Here is a 6,695-nt window from a genome sequence, read left to right on the forward strand (position 1 = left end):
GTGTGTTTAAGAGTCCAGGCAAGTGGTTTCCCATGGTACTACTCTTTGTTCTTTTGAAGAATGGTTGAAACCACTTCTCATATATATAGTTACACAGCAAATGGACTTCAAAATTCTTACTGAAGGTCTCAGTGATTCCTCGTTTCACAGCTAATATTGCTGAGCTTGACTACTGAAATGTTATAATCCACGGATCTAGAACTTTGGCATTCTGAATAAATCTTGTATGAAACACTGTGGCCCAGTATGTTCTCTAGTCAGGGATCATCCTCTTTTTATACAGAGGGAAAATTTCATTGCTTTTCTTTGAGAGCTATGAAGTAAGACTTTCCCTTTCTGGCTAATGTCTGAAGATGTTACACCTCATATTGCTTCAGCAAATATGGAATGATGATAGTAGGTAGAATGATGATAGAGATAGTAGAAAATGGGATCCTATTTTAATTCATACAAAAATCTTTGTTTTGTACCTACAACACATCAGACACTCTTATAAAAAAAAAAAAAAAAAAAACATTGAGGTTACTTTCCATCCAGTCAAACCATTGTACTGATGACTCAAACTAACCCTGAAATGCATCCTCTCTTGGGATTTTTGAAGTTATAGTAGTCATTTTCCTACTTTACTGTTTAAAACATTTCAAATTTTCTGTTACTTTGCTATCGGGAAAGGCAGTCTTCTGCATGCAGTCTTTCAACACTTGGCCATACAAGAATGGGCCTTGAGCTTGAGACATTTCCCTACCAAGAGATAAAGAGCCCATACAGCCTGTGCGGGCCTTGATACTTGTGTGGGAATATCTTTCCTTTTCCAGTTCAGTGTTTGCTCCTTTGTTCTGCTTCAGGATGTATGTCAGTGGCCTTCAGTCATGACCTCAGATTCCTTCAGTATTTCAGACTCCACAGGGAAAGGGTGAGGTCCTTATGTTGCAGCTCAAGAGGAATGCATGTATGTATTAGCTACTGTAAGAGACCTACAATTAAACCCAGTATTGCTCTGTCTCTTCTCTACGTAAGTTCCATCCAATGCTTGGCTGCATTGTGTCTTCCTTGGGAAGTCTGATACCAGATACAGTGTGCAGAGTACCAATCCTCTCCTGGGATTGGTAACTGGCACATGGTGTTTTGTTGGACACTTGCAAACAAAGGTATCATAATATACAGAATATTTAGTTGGGTTACATGCTTATGTCACAGTTTATACCATTGCTAATTCCCCACTCCTCTTCTAATCAAATTCTCGCCTGACTGGTTTTTGTTTTTGTTTTTTAAGATTTACTTATTTTATGGAGAGAGAGAAGCACAGCAGAGAGGGACAGGGGGTGAGTGAGAGAGAAACTCAAGCAGATTCTGTGCTGAGCATGGAGCCCAATGCAGGGCTCGAAGTCATTATCCTGAGCTCATGACCTGAGCTATAACCAAGAGTTGGATGCTTAACCAACTATGCCATCCTTTTAAAATATTTCACTAGATTGATAAGAATGGCATCTAAAATTTACTATCCTTTATTATGTATCAGGTACTTTTCTGACCACTATACATGCTTTAAACCATTCAGTTGTCAAAATAACCCAATGAAGTAAGTACTACTATTATCCCCATTTTATAGATTAGGAAACTGAGCTTTCCCAAAGTCACATTGCCAGTAAGTGTGGAGTCAGGATTTGAACATAGGCTCTCTGGTTCCAAAGGCTGAACTTTTAACCACAGCACCGTTCTACGAAATGCTTGCTTTCATTGGTTCACTATATTGCATATATATTCTTGTGTATTAAAATATCCTCTCACAACAGTATTACCAATTGCTCCAACAAATTCAGCCATTTGGATATTATTCTGTATTTAATCATCATCCCCGTTTTGTGCATTAATTTGTTTCTATTTTTTCTTTCAAATAATGACCTGCCATGTACATCATTAGTATTATTTTAGAAAAATTTCTATAATTATTTCTTTAGAAAATTCCTAGAAGCAAAAACTTTGGACTAATGGCCAGTGTATTTTAAGTTGAAATGGAAAAATCACAAAGCTGTACTCCAGAAAAATTTACCAATTTTAATTTTACTAGAAGTGTAGATTCTTTGGTATTTTAGCAATGAAGTTTGGGAAGCATTGCTATTTAAACTAGGAGTTCCTTTAATTAATCTTTCATATGGATTTACTGTCCCTACTTACTTTATTTCTCAAAATGACATGTCCTTTCTTCCTTGACTTGTATAGTACCTATGAAAATTCTATATTTTTAACATATATTTTGAGTTTTAAAGAATTATTTTGTGAATTGCCATGTGTTTAAGTTTTTGTTTTGTTTTGTTTTTATTTTTGTTTTGTTCCTGAGTCCGTGAGACCTTACTAAGATTTTCACTTGACAGGGACATTAATGAGTGAAGTAATTACTTAAATATTATGGTTGAAAATGATATTAGAAAGTAAAAAAATATTTTTGGGCTGGAATCACTTACTTTGGCAACTTACTTAGATCTCATTAATTACTTTCCTGTTTTCTTCTTATTTTTCTTAAGCCTAGATATCAAAGTGATATTTAAACCCATGTTCATAAAGAGAAGTAGCTTAACAATCCAATATAGTTTATATTATTATTAAGAATAATAGCATGGTTTGAGTTAAGAGATTTTTTACTGATATTTCATGACATTTTTACAGATACATTGCCATGTAAGGACTTCTCTTTCATACTAAGGGTGAAGGTGGCTCAGTTAACAGTATTAAAAACTAATACCTGTGATCACAATATTGGTTCTTACTTAAACTAACAATTTTCTCCCAAACTGTTTATGAATTACTAAGACAATATTTTCATCTTTATTTTCAGCTGTTAGAAGGGAAGCTTTAGGGTGCAGTAGAACCAACATAAGTGAAGGTAACTACAAAGTTAATATTGATTTTGCCTTTTTCCCTACCTGTCTTTTTAGATTGTTTTCTTTGCATTTTTCGTATCTCTTGTCCCTATTTATGCAAGGCACTCTTTCTTGCTCTAGGCTTCTCACTGTTTTGAAACTTAAAAGGCAACATCAAAGCCTTTTATCATGTGAGTTTCAGATCTAAGTGTACGCTGACAATATTGAAGGACTGAACGTCACAGCAAGCTTGTGAGTTTAGTTCAGCAATGCCCTTCATTTTGTCTGTACTGATCATAACATTTCATCCCTGCCTAAGTCTTAGATGATGGTTATTGAGTGACTTTGGATTCATCTTTGGAATCAGAAAATCCCAGAAAGTGTCTTTTCTTGGGGGATTTTATTCCACTTCTTGAAAACATTCTGAACACAGCTTTCTGGGTATATAATGTGTAGGAATGTAAATCATACTGGGAAAATGTAAATGAATAGTGGAAAGATCTAGTCATATTGTGCTTTTGCACTATTAGATTGTGTCTAAGATTATTTACTTCTTAAGGTTAAGAAGTAAGCTAGTCAAAAAAATAGCTCTGTGTCTCAAATAGTTGATCTTTCCTTTCCTTTCCTTTCCTTTCCTTTCCTTTCCTTTCCTTTCCTTTCCTTTCCTTTCCTTTCCTTTCCTTTCCTTTCCTTTCCTTTCCTTTCCTTTCCTTTCCTTTCCTTTCCTTTCTTTTAAAAGATTTTATCTATTTATCCATGAGAGACACACAGAGAGAGGCAGAGACATAGGCAGAGGGAGAAGCAGGCTCCTGTAGAGACCCTGGTATGAAATTCAATCCCAGGACCCCAGGATCACGACCTGAGCCAAAGGCAGATGCTCAACCACTGAGCCACCCAGGTGCCCCAAATTGATGAACTTTAAAAATTGAGATGGTTTAGTCAAATATGTAGCTTCAGAGGTATTGTTTACATCCCAGTCATGTCTACTATTTATTTCTATTATATATATTTAATGTTTTTAGAAATAAAAAACTGTTATAAGAATTTGCATTATAAACACTGATTCAAAACTAGCCAAAGTGTGATATCTTTACAGGTTAAGTTCTAAATTAAAAAAGCAAGAGGTCTGTGTTTTTTTTTTTTTTAAGATTTATTTATTTATTTTAGAGGGGGTAAGGAAGAGGGAGAGAATCCTCAAGCAGACTCCCTGCTGAGCATGGAGCCTGAGGCAGGGCTTGATCCCAGGACCCTGAGTCCTGACCTGAGTCAAAACCAAGAGCCAGACACTTAACCAAATGAACCACTCAGGCACTCTACTCCAAGAGGTCTCTGTTTTTGACTTTTGCCAAGGGAGTATTTTCATTTCCTGTTCCTTATAAAGACTAAACATTTTCTCTACTTATAGTTTGTGGTTTACATGTACATACCTGCAGAATTGGCAAAATTGTCCACAAAATTACCCTCACTTCTGACATCAACTGTAAGTTTAGGGGAATGCAGGAGCATCTACAGGTTTGATAATTTGTTAGAAGGATTCACAGAGCTTACTGAAAGCTATTATACTCAGAGTTTATCACAGCAAAAAGAAACATCAGCAAAGGGACGAGACGCATGGGGCAGAGTACAGGAGAGCTCACAATGTGGAGCTGCTCATTGTCCTCTCCCAGTGGAGTTATGGACAGCATTAATATCACCTGGGATGATGTGTAAAAATGCACATATAATATTGTCAACTATGTGCATATTGTTAAACATTGATCTACAACATTGAGCCTAAGTGTCTAGGGTTTTCGTTGGGGCTTGGCTTGGTTATATAATGTGTTTGGGTAACATCAGTCTTCAGCTCCTGTGGAGTTTGAGCTGATACCACATGACCCAAAGCCCATACCATAAGTCACAATGCTGGCCTATTGACAGTGTCTCAGGGCCCTGGATAAACACAGACACTCTTATCAGAGAGGACATGCCAAGGGTTTAGAACTTGCTTCCCAGGAGTTAAGGGCAAAGGCAAGACCTCTCATTGGGCAAGGTTAAATTTTTTACTACATGGTACCAAATTTAGCAGCTACCTTTTCAAGTACTTTAATGGATAGTGAAGGATGTTTCCCATGTCTTTTGGGTAGGAGTAGTGATCTTTCATTTCAGGAAGGTGACAGGACTGTGGTTTGTGTGTACGTTAAGATGAACCAACTGCTGTTTGGATCTGTAGGTAGTTTTGAGACAACCAACAGGAAGCATTTATCCTTTGGCCAGTACTAGGGTGGTTGCCATTAAGCATCAAAAGCATACAACATGCATACATTATTTATAAGACAATAAAAGAAACCTGTCTGAGAGCACATTAGAGTAAATTAATTCTGTGGACAGAGTAGTATATTTGCTTAAGGATTAAGAAAAAAAGTAATATCAATTTTACATTCCCCTTAAGTATATTTCCATTTGTTTGAGAAAACACCTCCATTATTTAGCTAGGAATCAACTTTTTGAGTGAACAGTGAAGGAACAAATAGCCAAGTGTGTTTCTGAAAGCTTTTATGGGTAGAATTCTCTAGGAGAGACCCATTTGTTTCTATTGTATCTTTTAGTTCTGTGAGGATTTTATGTCATCTCTCTTAGGGTTGCCCACTAATCTCTCCTACTAGATAAGAAGATGTACACTATGACATCTCCTGCAATCTTCCCATCTTGGTCCAGCACAGCTCTATCCTTCCAGTTGGTCAGGCCAAAAGCCTTATAGAAATCTGTATGTTATTATTGCTGCATAACAAATCACCACAGTCTTACTGAATTAAAACAAGGCCCTTTCATTAGTTCACAATTCTGTAGATCAGACATCTGGGCATGGTATATATGGACTCTTTCCTCAGAGTCTCACAAGTCCAAAATCAAGCTACATTCTCATCCAGAGCTTGGAGTTTTCTCCCAAGCTCATTCAGGTGGTTGGCAGAATTTAGTTACTTGTGATTATAGAACCAAAGTCCCTATTTTCTTGTTGGACATTTGCTGTAGTTTACTCACTCTTAGCTCTTTAGAGGCTTTTCTCAGGTCCTAACCATGTGGCCTTCGTACAAAATGGCAACTTACTTCTTGGAACCCCCCACTTGATATTTTCCAGTCTGCTAAGATGGACTTTAATATAATGTCACATAATTACTGTAGTGACTATCCAATTACCTTCATCATTCAATAAATGTAATCCAAGGAGTAACTGTCCCATCATATTCACAGTTCTTGCCCACACTCAAGATGAAGGGATCACACAGGGCATATACACCAAGAGGTGGGAATCTGCAAGTTATTTTAGAAATCTGCTCACTTCCTCATCTTGGTATTATATTATATTATTTAATTACATAATCATATGTTGTCAAAGACCAACTCTGAAAGAATAAAATTTAGAAAGAAAAAATAAGCCAGAGACTTTAAGCATCCAAATTAAGTAGAGGAAAGAAAATTTTTAAGTTCAGTACATCCAAAAATTTAGAAAAAGAGAAAAGGGTAAATAAATAAATTGCATAGTTAAAAAATAAAATAATATGGTAGAAATAAATTCATGTATATCAATAACACCACAATGTTTATTATTAAACCTGCTATAAAGAAGAAGAGATTCTTTGGTTAGATAAAATAATGCAATCCAACTACATACCGTTTAAAGAGTACCCCTGAAGTAAAGTGATAGAGAAAGGTTTATCCACTAATTTATTGAGCTGATGTTTGTGCCAGATAGTTTCTAAAGACTTTTAGTGAGAAAATCAAAGTCCCTGCCCTCATGCAGTTCATGCTATAGTGGGGGGTATTGACAATAAACAAAGAAGCCATATAATATGTTAGAGA

Source organism: Canis lupus, chromosome 15, assembly GCF_048164855.1.
Source record: "Canis lupus baileyi chromosome 15, mCanLup2.hap1, whole genome shotgun sequence".
NCBI lineage: Eukaryota > Metazoa > Chordata > Mammalia > Carnivora > Canidae > Canis > Canis lupus.